At 40.1% G+C, this 16,346-nt stretch overlaps 1 long non-coding RNA gene across 4 annotated transcripts in view; it reads right to left on the bottom strand.

Annotated features, from left to right (window-relative positions):
• Nucleotides 1-9,305: 9,305 nt before the first annotated feature.
• The window catches only part of LOC112424009 (uncharacterized), a 93,231-nt gene continuing 86,190 nt past the window's right edge, over nucleotides 9,306-16,346 (bottom strand). Inside the window, exons 4-7 of one of the 4 annotated variants that reach the window (XR_011620708.1) lie at nucleotides 15,834-16,052; nucleotides 13,376-13,690; nucleotides 12,652-12,728; nucleotides 9,306-11,599 (exon numbers count right to left, since the gene is read on the bottom strand). This is a non-coding gene — a long non-coding RNA (uncharacterized lncRNA). The remainder of the gene's footprint in view (nucleotides 11,600-12,651; nucleotides 12,729-13,375; nucleotides 13,691-15,833; nucleotides 16,053-16,346) is intronic. The other 3 variants (XR_011620710.1, XR_011620707.1, XR_011620709.1) reach the window with 3 other exon arrangements.

Below are 16,346 nucleotides of genomic sequence, written 5' to 3' on the forward strand. Positions count from 1 at the left end.
CTCCTTCGCCTTCCACCATGATTGTAAGCTTCCTGAGGCCTCCCCAGAAGCAGATGCTAGCATCACATTCCTTGTACTGTCTGCAGAACCATGGATCAATTAACCTTCTTTTCTTTATACATTGCCCAGTGACAGGTATTTCTTTATAGCAATACAAAAACAGCCTAATGCAGTCATAACCACCTACCCCGGAGACTGTGTGCTGCCCTTTGAGTTGAGTCACTCATTCATTTAATACTTGCCAGGTGACTTCTGTGTGTCAATCACAATGTTAGATTCAGAATATAAAGATGAGTGCAACATGAGCTGTAACCTCAAGGAGTTTATGACATCTGGGGTATCCAAGGAGAAACAATGCCAATGATGAGCTGCCATGTAATGTGATAAGGGTGATATGTAGAGCTTCTGTGGGTTACAGAGGAGGGAGTTTCTAATGCCCTGGCAATTTGGTGAAAAGAGTGCTGAGAATAAAATATACATGATTTATTAATTAAAGAGATATTTACTGAGTATCTACTCTGTGTGAATTACTGTATCATTTCAATGAAATAGGGTAAATACTAGAACAAAGTTTTGGGAGTTAAAAAAAAGAGAGAAAATTTTGTTTTTAAGATAGAGGGCTGCAGATGAAGCCTCCACAGAGAGAAAACTACCAAGTAGAATGCATTTTTTGAAAATTGGGAAATTAAAGGACATTAGAATAGTAAGCACAGCAATGTGAAAGGACATCGGTGTGGGGATCAGAGACCTCTGCTGTGCCGAGACAAAGAGGGGCAGGGGTGAAGTGGGAGGGAAGGAGGGGAGGCAAGAGACAAAACTGGAAAGCTAAACAGGGGTCAGATGATTTAGACGTGCAGGCCATGCTAATGAAAGGGCTAGAAGTCAACCACAAAGAGGTTGATAAGAAATCTATGAAAACGGCCGGGCGCGGTGGCTCAAGCCTGTAATCCCAGCACTTTGGGAGGCCGAGACGGGCGGATCACGAGGTCAGGAGTTCGAGACCATCCTGGCTAACACGGTGAAACCCCGTCTCTACTAAAAAATACAAAAAACTAGCCGGGCGAGGTGGCGGGCGCCTGTAGTCCCGGCTACTCGGGAGGCTGAGGCAGGAGAATGGCGTAAAAACCCGGGAGGCAGAGCTTGCAGTGAGCTGAGATCCGGCCACTGCACTCCAGCCTGGGCGACACAGCGAGACTCCGTCTCAAAAAAAAAAAAAAAGAAATCTATGAAAACGAACGATGTCTTCAAGGAACAAAGTATGTATTCAAATAGAAGAGCTAAGAGTAGAGAAAGATGAATCCACTTTTTTCACAAATTTGCTTAGGAAAGCCAGGAAGAATTGCCTTAAGTGCTAATTTTGCTGGTCTTCACCTGTGACACAAAGATCATTGATGCGCCAGCAGCAGACTCCAGGTTTTGTGGCTTTCCCAGCAGTAAGGATGAATTTGCACGAAATGTCAAAGCTGTCTTGTTATCACCTTTTCAAGGAGGCTGGGAGTTATTAAAACGTGTAGTCTGGGGCTTAGACATAGATGAAATTCTAAAGTCGGCAAAGTTGTTTTTTAGCTACCACTAAATTTCCTAATGGGACAAGAAAGAGACAGAAAAACAGAAAGAGAGATTGAGAAGAGAGATGGTCCAAAAAGTATTTTTCCTTTGCAGTTGAGCTCTGTATGTAAATATCTCAAGGAAAATGTCACCTATTTCTAATTACAGTAATTATACCTCCAGAAAATTTGATTTGGCAAGAAATATTAGCATTCCAATTCCTTACAACTTCTCTTCTAAGCCTCCTTAAATCTCTTCCTTTGCAGTAAGAGTTCCTGGCTTGCCAGCTCTCCGTGAATCTTGAATCTTGAGAGACTTGAGTTTTGTTCTTGGCGTTGGAATGGCAAAATACATTCTACTACTTCTAATTGTAAGAGCAAGAAGAAGTTTGTCAGGGCACCGTAAATACAAGGCAATTACGTATGAACAGTAATTTCTGAGGACACAAATGCCCAAGTGTAAGCCAATTTCTCTCTTCTGAGAAATGCATCAGAGGGAAACAGGAGCATGGAAAGGGTTTGCTGAAATAATAATGAGCAAAGTCCTATAACATAGCTATTTTGATTCTTTTAGACTGACTGGCTGCCTAAGGGTTGACCTGGGGCAGTTTTGGAAGCAAAGAAAACGGGATTTGAGTCAAAAGTTGGTGAAGGGGAGAAGAGGAAAAATGGTTCTGTATTTCTCAGGCTAAGTTGTGAAGACTTTCAGAGACCAAGGGCTGGTTGCATATACTTATGTTTAATTTTAATATGCAGGAGTGGCACAACTGCTTATAATACCATATGTGACATTTCAATTTAACTTTTATTTTTCATTGATTTTTGAAATATAATATTATTTTCACCCACACTAACAAATGTGACAATCTGTCAGTTCTAAGAATGGGTACAAAAATATTTTGACCCATATTCAGTCTTAAATACACTTGTTAAAAAGCTCTTAATACTCCTCAGATACACATGTCAGGGACAACCGATTTTAATTTGTCTTTTTGAAGTCTTCTCAGAACATTCATTAAATAAGGCAGGGGCTGCAAAAATTCATACATCAAGGATTTTCTGCATGACAAGTTTCTTGAAGACTTAAGTATTGCATGATTTTTGAAAACATTTACTCCCAGATGATTGCAATTTGCTTACATTTGGAAAGAAAAGTATATGCATTTGATTCAAATATAGAATAATGTCGAAATCTTCCAGTTGCCAATACATAAAGTCAGAAATGTATAGTCAGTAGAAAAAAGAAAAAATAAGTCACTTTAAAATGCAATGCTGGTCATTTTGAAAAAGAAAAATCATATCCAATTTAATATAAATGAAAATATCCGTGCTGTGTAGATAGTACCGATTATTTTCATATCTGGTCACTAGTAGAAAGAGAATCATAATGAGAAATGTATGGGAGAGTTAGAGTTTTCAGCACATTTTTAGTTCTATTTCATCTTAGCAAAATAAATAAATAAATAAACGAGAAGTTGTGCTGCTTATGCTGAAGTTTTCAGAAGTCGATTCATGATAAATAGTGCTGTGGTGTAGACGCTCAATATTGCATCCAGGACCTCCTCCCATCCCACTGCCATTGCCCTCATTTGGAGTCCCTTTATTTCCTAAGGACACTGCAAGTTCCTCACTTCCGCCCAGGCACATCTTCCAAAACCACCGAAAGTTAACTAGATTTCCCACTTCCTCCATTGTCCACTTCCTCCATTGTCCACTTCCTCCATTCTCCACTTCCTCCATTCTCCACTTCCTCCATTCTCCACTTCCTCCATTCTCCACTTCCTCCATTCTCCACTTCCAGTGGGTTATGGATTGAATTATATCTCCCCAAAGAGATGTTAAAGCCCGAACTGCTAGAACCTATGAATTTGACCTTATCTGGACATAGGGTCTGTCTTAGTCCGTTCTTGCAAAATAGCAAAATAAACAAAACTGGATAATTTTATGAGCAGAAATTGATGGCTGACAGTCCTGGAGACTGGTAAGTCCAAAATCAGGATTCCCTTTCTGGTGAGGACCCATTCCTCATAGATGGTGCCTTCTATGTGTGCCCACATGGCACAAGGAGTGAACAAGTGCCCTCAGGCCTCTTTTATGGGGCACTGATTCAATTCAGGAGGGGGGAGTCCTCCTGACCCATCACCTCCCAAAGGTCCCACCTCTTAACAGCATCACCTTGGGGGCTCGTTTTCACATAGGTGCTGGGGGGCACATAAACATTCAGACCACAGCAGGGTCTTTGCAGATGATCAGTTAAGAGGAAATCATTAGGGTGGGCACAGTCATCCAATATGACTTAATAAAACATGTCCTTCTAAAAAGGGAATATTTGGACACAGCCACAGAGACACACACACACAGAGAATAGCATGTGAGGATTGCAGTTATGCTGCCACTGAAACTGCAAGCAACCAGGAGAGAGGCCCAGAACAGATCGTTCCCTGGCATCATCAGAGGGAGCACGGCCCTGCTCGCACCTTGACGTTGGACTTCTGGCCTCCAGGATTATGACAATAAACTTCTGTGTTTAAGCCACTTCATTGGTAGCACTTTGCTACAACAGTCCTAGAAAACTAACACACAGCCCCCCATTCATTAGAGTTTGCTGCCAGAATTGACTTTCTAAAGCTCTGTGTGATTTCACCACTTCCCCAGTGAAAAGCCTTTGATGACTCTCCATCACCTCCATGCCTAGGGTGAGGTTAGACACTGGTAGGTGCTCATAACTATTTGTTGAAAAAATTATAAACAACCAAATTAGCTACCTACCATGTTAAGACAAATTACCTCATTCAAAGCATGAGAGAAAATACCATCTGGCCTCAGTCTGCTTTTCCAGACTTCTTTATTCCCATTCTCTCTCACGCAGCATACCTTACTTTCACACTTGGCTCCTAGCAACACTTTTGAAACACCGAGTTCCTGCATTTAACTGAGATATTTTCAGGCCCTGTGACATTCGTCTTGCACTGTTGTCTGAGCCCTGGCTGCTTCTCCAGATTCCAACAGGTCAGAACACTACCCATTGTTTAACGTCTGGCATGCATCCTCAAGCACCTTTTTTTTTTTTTTTTTTTTTTTTTTTTGAGACGCAGTCTCGCCCTGTGACCCAGGCTGGAGTGCAGTGGCGTCATCTCGGCTCACTGCAACCTCTGCCTCCTGGGTTCACGCTATTCTCCTGCTTCAGCCTCCTGAGTAGCCATGACGACAGGTGCCCGCCACTACGCCCAGCGAATTTTTGTATTTTTAGTAGAGACGGGGTTTCACCATGTTAGCCAGGCTGGTCTCAATCTTATGACCTTGTGATCCGCTGCCTCGGCCTCCGAAAGTGCTGAGATTACAGGCGTGAGCCACCACTCCCGTCCCCTGAAGCACTTTTGTGAGTTGTTTTAGGCCATTTATATTCTTCTTTGAAATTTAAATAGCTGAGAACTAATTTTACATCTACAATTAAATAATTCATTATTTAAGGGCCAGGATTGCATTTCATTCGGATGAACACCTCACATCGCATGAGTGAAAGCAATCCCCAGAGTGGAGACTCAACACGCATGTAAAATTACATGAGATTAGTTTAAAATGAATGATACCTGTTCAAATGTGACTCTTGGAGGATCTTTACCAATTTTACAGGAAGAAGGAGGTGTGACAACAGAATCGGAAGTTGGAGTGCCAGGGCCAAAGAGTGCGCAGGCAGCCCTGAGGAGCTGGAAACAGCAAAGGGCATCTCTGCAGAGCCTCCAGAAGGAACACGGCCTTGTAGACACCTTGATCTTAGTCCCATAAAACTCACCTCAGAATTGGGACCTCCAGAGCTACAGCGAAGTTTATTTGTGTGGTTTCAAGTCTCTAGGTTGTGGTAACTTTTGTTGCAGCAGCAATTGGAAACTAATACAGAACTGAAAGTACTGCTATTGAAGACACCAGCACTTTCCAAAATGTTTTCTGGGAATTCAAAATCTTGTGAAGTGCTATGGGAAATCAGGTATTGTAGTCACATACGTTTTGACAAATGTTGCACATCCTTAAAGATTCAAGATTCAAATAATCATATGAGACTCCCAGTAGGTTGAAAGAATCTGTTTAGCCTAGCACTTAGCCAAAGTATTCAACCATGTAATGACCTTCACTACCATCATGCACACACACACACACCCCCTCATACATCACCTATTAACATCCCACAAAAACACATTTGGGAAGTTCTAATGTGAGCTAGTGAGATTATTATAAAGTGTTGTCCACTGCTGCTGTGTCACAGAGATTTTTCCTTAGGATACCCTCAAATAACAAAGTCCAAAATCGAAATGTCTAGTTTTCAAAATTGAGCTTACCTGGATTCATGTCTCATTCACTGTGAACATACCTACCAACAGGTAACAAAAAGCATGTGACATTCTAAATAATAAAAGTATTTTATTTCAAAATCCCAGTGCTTTAGACATTTAAGAATTTTCGGTAGTCAAGTGTTAAATTGTTGCATTCTAGTGACAGCATCAAGAATTCCTACTTTGCTTTAGTGACTTATGTAAGGAGCTCCACAGATGCTCATGACGTGATTTCTTCCACGCTCTCCTTTTGAGATTCTTTTTTTTTTTTTTTTCTTTTGAGACGGAGTCTCGCTCTGTTGCCCAGGCTGGAGTGCAGTGGCCGGATCTCAGCTCACTGCACGCTCCGCCTCCCGGGTTCCTACCATTCTCCTGCCTCAGCCTCCCGAGTAGCTGGAACCACAGGCGCCGCCACCATGCCTGGCTAATTTTTTGTATTTTTAGTACAGACGGGGTTTCAAGGTGTTAGCCAGCATGGTCTCGATCTCCTGACCTCGTGATCCCCCCGTCTCGGCCTCCCAAAGTGCTGGGATTACAGGCTTGAGCCACCACGCCCGGCCTCCTTTTGATTCTGTAGTACATAGTACCCATGGATGAATGGAGATTAGCTGGGAGGAGATATGTCCCAAGTACAAGAAACTGAATGCTCTAGCATTTGTATGTAGCTTCATAAGGCTCTCTGGCCACTTGTCATAAATCCCCCAGTTTTTTCACAGATTAATGTTCTGATTCTAAATCATCACAAACAAGAAGTTAAAAAATTATCTGGAGCACCTAATGAGGTTGTTATCCTATTTTCCTTTAGCCAGAGATGTATTATCTGATATCCATGGTTCCCATACGATATGATCGTTGATTAGTTAATTTGTTGTATTAATCAGTATGTATTGCTACAGTGGTGAGGTCAACAACAACATCAACACAAAAACTGCTCTCCTTGCCCTCATAAATCTTCTACTCTAGAGAGGTCAAGGGGCAGAGAAGCCACAGAATAAACTGCTGCTGGTCATTTAATTACCAGCTGTCATTCAAGGATGAGCTTATCTCTAGGGGTCAGGTCACAAACAAAGGATCCAAACCCAGCAGTTTCTGGCAGAGACAGTTTATGATATACATAACCCTGCTTGTTTCAGAAAACAGGGAAGCTCTCCAGACTTCATGTTATGAAAAACATCAGGTGTGCACACAGATTTTCAGAACTTGGGTTTTAAAAGAGTTATTCACAATGTATGCATGAAAGAAACACGCATAATGAAACACGCAGTAAAATGATGGGTAATCATCAAAATGCGGTACATGGATTCTAGTTACCTGGGCTGAGATTCGAGCTTGGAGTGTGAGAGATTCATCTTGAGTGCAAAATTTAAGGGGTTACCAAAAAAACTCAGTAGTCAGGATAAATAATATTGTAATGCCGCATCTTAAAAATAAGATGAATGGCACAAAAACTATGGTAAACAACAATATCAAAGTTTTAAGCAAGACAGCAGCATCATCACAGATACTTCCTTCAGTCTTGGGGCCAGCGTGGCTTAGCACAGCCCTGGTGACCGTCCTGCAGCAGGCCCAGTGCGCTGGCTGAGATCTGTTCGTTCAACCAAGTTCTGTCTTCCCCCTTTTCCAACTCGTTTTGTGCCCTGGGAGGCTGACCTTTAACGACTTGCACTAATGGTCTCCCTTTCTCTCAGACTTCTCGATCAGGCATAACCAATGGGAAATTTAGGCAGATTGTCAGAGGACACAAGAATAATGAGACTGGACTATTTATTCCCAGACTCCTTTCCTCCTGAGTGATGGACCAGTAGTGGGGCTGTGCCAAAAGCCACAGATTCTCTTCAGCATCCCCCTTCCACAGCTGTGATCCTTTGAGTCCAGGAGTGGTGATGGCTTTCTGCTGTTACCAGGAGGCTTCAGTTTCCCCCCGGGTTCCCACAGCTCTGCCCATACCTCTGTAAATACGTTTTCCATTCAGCTCTCCTTCAGAATCCTGTTTGCACAGGCCAAATATTCCCTGATGGAACCCAACAGCCCTGGGTCAAGCCAGGCCTCATGAGCTGCCCAAACACAAACCACGACTGGGGCAGTGTCTTCTGTGCGTCATAGTTAGGAGCTTAGTTTGATGAGGCCCTGTCCCAAAGGCAATGCTTCCAGATCATCCCCCGCATTTTGCCCTGGCCACTTTGCCCTCATGGGACTTGCTGTTGTCCAAATTCGGCAAACCGTTTCATGTACGGTGAGCAAGGTTTAATGTTTGTTAAGACCAGACAAAGTATTTTTGTAATTAATTACACTGAAAAATTTTGGCAAATATATAATGAATCTGTACAATCCATTTATTTATTTCACGGTTCAGCCATCCTATCAAAATTTCCCTTAATTGATAAGATGGCTGAACCGTGAAATAAATAAGTAAATCTTGTGGATTCATTGTATTAGTTTCCAATGTTTCTAGGCTACTTTGAACAAAAATTGTTAACAAAAATCCTGGGGGATTGTGTTGGTTCACACCTGTAATCCCAGCACTTTGAGAGGCTGCAGTGAGAGAGGACTGCTTGAGCCCAGGAGTTAGAGATTGGCCAGGGCAATTTAGTGAGACCCCCATCACTACGAAAAAATACAAAAATTAGCCAGGTGTGGTGGCGTGCACTTTTAATCGCAACTCCTCAGGAAGTGAGGTGGGAGGATGGATGGCTGGAGCCTGGAGGTCGAGACTGCAGTGTGCCATTATTGTGCCACTGCACTCAGTCTGGACAACAGAGAAAGACCCTGTTTCAAAAAAACAAAACAAAATCCCTGACTGGTTGGGTAGTTAGATGTATGACGCGACTCTAACATGGACTCTGGGCTGAGCTGACGCCAAAGCAAGGATTCATAGGGCTGCAATGGTTTGCATCTTGGAAATGATGTATTTTTCACATTAATAGCAACAAAAATAATATTCAAAACAGTGTGCTCTGATGTAAAATGTTTGCCTAATAGTCCAATTTTTTTTCATTTGGATCATAAAGTTTGGTTGGTGTAATTTCTTCATATACCAATAATAATTCAAGCATGATTACATTAATTTTCTTATTTTCTAAATTTTAGCGAATGCTGCTTCTTATTTCAACTTTTTATTTTTAAATATGCATTTATAATTACAGCTCATCTTTATCACCAGGAAATAGACTATATTTTGTTCTAATAGACTGGAAATATGAAAGAGAGCAATAAAAGGCAGATATTTGGATATATTTATAAAAACTATTAATTTTCACCAAAATATTAGAGAAAATTGATAGGAGTAATAATCTATACTTATTCTTTATGATAAAAGTTAATTGACATATGCAAATTTGCTTGTTATAATAACATGTAGGTATATTATAATAACAATGTTATAATAACAATGTATATTATAATAACAATGTTATAATAACAATGTAATTATATTATAATAACATTGTAATTTCTACTTTTAATATGTTGATGTGTCTTATGAACTGATATAAAATTATTTGAGATCCTCAGAAGGCCAATGCCGTATAAGTGGAAATTAGAGAATCCATGATATTTTGATTATAAAATATGTTATGTTCCACTTATTTGTGTTCAATCACATTTCTAATCTCATCTCACTCAGGTCATAACATATTTGGGTTTACATTGGGTAGTGTGGATATGAGGGAAGCGTAACTTATTAAAATCTTCTCTACATTCTTTATCTCTTTTAACTATTGGAAGTTTCAGAGCTTCATGAAAGACACTAATATTGACACTAATTTTTAGATACTATGCAAACATTTTTTATGAAATCAAATGTTTTGGCTCAACATTTTATTTACTCCCATTTATATTATTGCTAGAATTTTGCAAATTTACAATATAAATTCACACTAAATTGGAGCACTGAGCCTTCAAAAGCATTCAGACAAATGAAATTCTAAATCCCTCTAATATAAAATAAGAGAAGGCGCAGGCAAAAATGGAATCAATTAAATTTTTCCTCTTGAGGTAGATCAGTCAGGATGTGATGAAATCAATCCAGTTCTGGAAGCCACAGAAGCATTGCACTAAAAGCAAACACTTTTTTGTGTGTTCCTGAGCTTTCATTTGAAAGAGTAAAGGAGTTAATTAAATGTGGATTGAGACTCCCCTCCACAAAATCAAACCCATGTGATGATAGATCTAAGTAGCTATCCAGCTCTAAGACCACACATTTAATCCATCTATAGTTTTCAGCTGCCAGAAAATGCATAAACAAATACATCTCTGCCCTTAACATCTACTTAATGCTTTACTTTTTGACTGCAATAGCAAATCAGACGACAGAAAACATAACCAAGTATGTCATGGTTGAGAGGCCTCCATCTCTTCTGGGCCCCCTTTCACCCTCCGCCGAAAGATTAGTAAACACAATATACACATGTTCACACTCATCAAGATCCATGTGAGTGTAGAGCTCTCGAGGCTGTTACTTCACTGACCATATATTTTCAATGTAAATTAGGATGCCTACTGAAATGAATCGAAAAGAAAATGCGTAAGATCAATTTCACAGGCCAAAGGAGAGCAAACTAATAATATGGATCTTCAAACGATAGTGAACATAAAACAGCAAGGATGTCAGGCAATCAACCGCAAAGGTGCATAATTGGGGTGACCTCGGGTCTATTTGCATAGGCCTCCTTGTTACTGTAGTCAGGGTTTCTTTTGTTCCTAGTGGTTTTCGGGTTCCGCTGAAATTCTAAACCGTGCAGATTATGGAAAGCTCTCTACTATGTGCCTTCATTTAAAAATGGCCTTAGTGTAACAAGTGTGACGATTAATCACCTCACTGTCACGCACTCACTGCAATCACTGTCACACTCTGAGGCTCGCTGCTCCGTGGTAGGCGTTCTGACGTGCCACCGGCCGCAATGGCAAGATGCCTGAGGAGAGTGGCCAGGGCACACACACCCTGCTTTGTTTTGTAATCTTCTCTGATCACGTTCCCAGAAACAGACATTTAATGAAATTGGCCATAAGGCATTGAATAGTGATCATATGAATTTACTTTGGAGTCATATGCCTCCAGATTTGAAACCAGACTGTACTATTTTCTCCCTTCATAGCTGGGCAAGTCACTGACCACCACTAAGCTTTATTTTTCTCACCTGTAAATGGAAACTAGTGGGAATGGTCCCTCCCCCAAGGATGACATTAAATAGTATATGCAGGTAGCCTAGCAAATTGTCTAGTGCTATATAAATAGTAGCTGTTTTCAATAAGGAACTGTAAAGTTTGTTTTTCTGCATTTCCTCTTTGCTTCCAGTCAATACTCCACGCCGTTCACTGACTCTCCTGCTTTCCCATCTGCATCTCGCAGTCTAAAAATAGAGGTGCACAAAGCCCTCCAGGTCCTTTTCCTGCTTCAGCTCCCATCAGCCCCTCATACACTCTACCATCCAGACCCACTGATCTTTTCCCAGTCCACACCGTTGACCTCTTCTGAATCCACATCTTTGTGTATGCTACTCTGTCCACTGTATGAGAACCCTAGTTCAACATCTAGGGTGATATTTATGTGTTACCTCCTCTTCTCGATAGGGTTCTTCACTCTCTGCAGTCCAGTCAGCCCCTGTAGCCTTGATCTTGCATTGTAATTATGTCCTAGTTGCCTCTTCCACCAGAAGACATTGAATGGAGATCAACAAACATCTCTGGATTTTTATCTTTTAATTTTCTTGTTCTTATTTTGACACTCTGAAAATCATATTATAGGAGTTCAATAAATGTTTGTTGAATAAAAGTCTGGGCACCTATGAAACTGAGATGGGAAATGGCCATATTATTCAATTAAATGCAACAGATGTTCATGCATTATACACGCACAGGCAGTCCCTGCCCTCTAGATGCTTCATGTCTTAGAGGAGCCATGAGCATGTCAACAAACATCGCAATATAACATGCAGTAAAAAGGCTGCGTGAGAACCCAGGGGAGGAGCCTCCAAGAGAGGATCATTTATTTCCATATAAAAGGATTTTAAGGGCCGGGCGCGGTGGCTCACGCCTGTAATCCCAGCACTTTGGGAGGCCGAGGCGGGCGGATCACAAGGTCAGGAGATCGAGACCACGGTGAAACCCCGTCTCTACTAAAAATACAAAAAATTAGCCGGGCACGGTGGCGGCGCCTGTAGTCCCAGCTACTTGGGAGGCTGAGGCAGGAGAATGGCGGGAACCCGGGAGGCGGAGCTTGCAGTGAGCTGAGATCGCGCCACTCACTCCAGCCTGGGCGACAGAGCGAGACTCCGTCTCAAAAAAAAAAAAAAAAAAAAAGGATTTTAAAAGGCATTCTGAAAGAGTTGAAAGTTGTGCTTCAGAAGAACATCTTTAGAGCATTATCATTATTCTTTATTTTCAAATTTCAAGTATAGCAAATTTCAGACATATGATCAGTAAGGATATCTATGAACTTCTAACATTAATAAGCAACTCATAGAAATTATTAGTCTAATGTAACAATTTCAAATAGTTCATATTAACAACATATTCTTAGCACTAAAACTAAATTGACCGTAACTGTAACTCTGATAACTCAGAAAGCACTTCAGAATGCTGTAGTGATTCAAGCTCACTGTGAAATTATCTGCTAATACATAAAGAAAATGGTCATTGGAATATTCTATTGTCTGAATTATCTACAAGTGAGCATTTACTGAAACAGCTAGAATTTTGCCTCCCTGTGCATAGAAGGACTATATATTCGGTACCCAAAAGACCATTTGTTGTTACAAATAACAGAATAAAAAACTTACTCTTATTCCCTCTCTTTCTCTTCTCCAGATTTCAGACTACAATTTTATAGAACTAGAGGCATAGACATGAGGAATTTCTGCAAAATTAGAGAGATGACCATTTCGTTAAATTTTATCAGATTATTTTAAAATTTTAATCAAGTTAACACAGAATTAATAGATGAAAAAATTTCAAATTAAGCACTAAGGTGGTAGATAAACTGAAATGGAGTATTGTAATTCAGTCTTTGCTTGTATAACTCTTGCTTGATTAGCAATTCTGTGAGGACCATTTTATACTGAAATGTTATTCATCTATGGAGAAAACCTAATTCCTATTTTTTTTTTTTTAGCATTTTTTTCTGTCTACCGGTTCCATTCAACAAATTTTCACAACTCATCTTATCTTGGAACTCATTTTTTCCTAAAAGTTTTGGAGCTGATTACACAGAGAGTAGTTTATTCCAAATAAAATTCTTATTCTACAATCTCTTTGTTAATAACTGTAGCAATATTTAGGGTCAACAAATCGTGAAGCATTAAGTTGAAACGACACTTACAATGTATTTTATAGTTTTGATGTTTGTATTATGCAATACGCAGATCTTATTTTTGTATACATATGTTAGTCAAATACAGATAAATTGGTCACCAAGATGAAAGTGAGGTATATGAGAAATAAACTAAGGATCATTATGCATAGTGATTCCAGATATTATACACCAACTTGCTTCTTTCAACTTGCCTTTTATAGAACTGGCATTGCTGTCTTCTTGCTCTACAATAAATGCAGTCGTCCTCTAAGCATATTTCAGGATTCATCAGGAATGGAGATTTTATATATATGATTACACAGCAGATAAAAATATTTAATGTCACACAAAATGGATTTATTTCACTGCACTTCATGTCAACTCTTCCAAGAAAAACAACATCCAGAACCAAGCATGAACACAAACAAGCAGAGGGCCCCAGCTTCTGTGGCTTTGTTCCGGGGACTGCTGGCAGGCGCCTGGGCATCTGTAGCCCTCCGATTACAGGCACACGCTTCCAAAAGCAGCTGGGGACAAAAATAAGTGCTCATTCTGAGTGAATACAAAAAGGGTTCTTCTAAAAACGTTCAGTTTACAATACATAGTACTCTGGTTAAAATAGCATCATTCTTTTTATACTCTCATTCTCATAAAAATGAAGACAATAATTGGAAAACACACAGGAGCAAGCTTTGATTCTCATTTCTATATTAATCTGCTGCAGGAGAAGTGAGGTGAAAGCAAGCCCTCTTTTTCTTGTCTGTATGTTTTGTTTATATCTGATAAGGTAAAAATACTATGTTTTGTATTTTTTATATAGGTAATGTATACACATGGTTTGAAAATCAAAACAGCATATAAAAGATATATATGGAAAATCACCACATTTGTGAGTTTCTTTGTATGCTTTAGTGTTTATGTATACAAATATAAATATATATCATTTTTCTAGTTTCTTGGCAAAGGGTTGCATACTGCAAAGCTCGTTCTACACCTTTGTGAATGATACCTGTTTATTCGTTAATTATTTGGAGGGTTTGGAAGACATGAACTATAAGTTTCATGCCTTTCTTTAAAAACAAAAGTTCTTAAATGAAATTATAATATTTTAGGCCAAAGGTGAAAAAAGAAGTTAAATCCCCTGCTCTAAGATCTTCAGTGAATGTTAAAGCCACAAATCAAAAGATGATAGTTTCATGCTCATATTACAAAATATTATTCATTCTTTGCATAAAAGGTAAGCACACACTGATAGATGTGTATCAGTATAACTGTTCATTCAAATATTGGACACAAAATTAATTATCCGGAGATTTATTGTTATTATACTCTGCCTAACAGTATTATGTTATTCGTAGTGACTTATGTTAACAGCTCTTCCTCCCCTTTAAGTTAATAAGCTGCTTCCCTGCTATGTCTATTGTCTGCAAACAGGGCAGAATTGAAAGCATTGGGATTTGCAAAGAGATTTAGCCTATTATAGCGATAAATACTCCTTTTTGGTATTTCTAAGGCTATTGTAGGTTACTTTCTTGGTATTCTTTTGGATTGTCTGAACTACAAGTTCTCTCTGTAAAGTAAATAAATTAAAACCAAGGATATCCACATAATTCTGGGAGACTCCTGAGTTTCCATCCATAGAGAGAGAAGTGTAAATGAGAAAAAGGACCTTTTGGAGCGATGCTCATTTTACAGATGATCCGAATGAGTGCAGAGAAGTTAATCGAAGTTGCCCATGCTTGTGCAGCTGAGCTATGACTTGACTTCAGGACAGGCTGCTCTTGGTCCTAACAGACACTGTCTCACGACCAGGCGAACCTGTGTGTAACTGTGCTGTGCGTAGAACGCTATGATGAAAAGAATAGGTTGACATTTTGTAATGATATTAAAAATAAACTGAACCTGTCAAACTTAGCAGAAAAGTAACTTCAATGCAAAGTTACTATTACATTTTTAAGGCATTTAAAAGGTGAATTTTCAAGTAGCAGGCAATTGTTCTCATAACGGCAGTGTTACATCTTAACCTGTTCACAGGATAAGGTCAGATCCCTGCGTTTTGTGAGTGGATTCAGAGGAGGCGGAGTCGTAGGAAAGAGTTGAGTAGTCCAGGCAAGCCTTCCTGGCCTTTGGGTTTGTTAAGTGAAAGGCTACTTAGTGGCTGTCCTGGAAGAAGTAGATTGTGGAGGAAGAAGTAGATTCTGGAGGAAGAAGTAGATTCTGGAGGAAGAAGTAGATTCTGGAGAAAGAAGATGTTAGCAGTTTGGAAAAATGGGTTCATTCAATTAACAATTATGAAGCACCTACTATGTGCCCTGAAACTGTTTTATATTCTGGGGAAGGTATTTGTCCTAACTTCTTGTGGGTAGAGACACAATGTTTATAGTACACCAGAAGGTGACAAGTACTATAAGAAAAAAGATAAGGTGCAGATGAGGATGTAGTTTAAAATAGATGATTAGAGAAGGGGTTTGGGCTTGAATTGTTTCTCCTCAAAATGTGTATGTTGAAATTGCAACTCACAGTACCTTGGATGGAGAAAAGATCTTGACAGAGGTAATGAAATTAAAATAAGGACCTTAGGATGGGCCTTAATCCAGTGTGACTGATGTCCTTATAAATAGGGGACATTTTGACACAAAAGGGAAGACGATGTGAAGATACAGGACAGACCCCAAGTGAGCATGAAGATAGCCATCTGCATGACACGGAGAGGGGCCTGGAACAGGCTTCACAGGGAGCCAGCCTCGATGACAACTTGACTTCAGACTTCCAACCTCCAGAACAATGAGACCAGATGTTTCTGTGGCTGAAGCCACCTGCTTCGTGGTCCTTTGTGATGGCAGCAGCCGTAGCCGACCGACATGGAGAGTTTCATCGTGAAGGCAGCATCTGAGTGAGGACATGAGAGCAGCGAGAGTACGGGTTATAGAGCTATTTGGAGCAGAGAGCAAGTGTCAGCATGAAGAACTCAGGCCAGGCATGTGCTCAGGATCTTCTGCAGGGCAGGTGCAGCTGCAGGGGAGTGAGATAAGGGAAGAAGATGAGATTGGAGAGATAAGGGATGTTGGGAGCCACAGATCCAATGAGGCCTTGCGAGCCATGGTTGGGGCTCTGCTTTTACTCTGAGTGAGACAGACAGATCCTGGAGGGTTTGAGCAGGAGACGGATATAATTTTTACTCAA

This window comes from Macaca nemestrina, chromosome 3 (genome assembly GCF_043159975.1).
Source record: "Macaca nemestrina isolate mMacNem1 chromosome 3, mMacNem.hap1, whole genome shotgun sequence".
NCBI classification, from domain to species: Eukaryota; Metazoa; Chordata; class Mammalia; order Primates; family Cercopithecidae; genus Macaca; species Macaca nemestrina.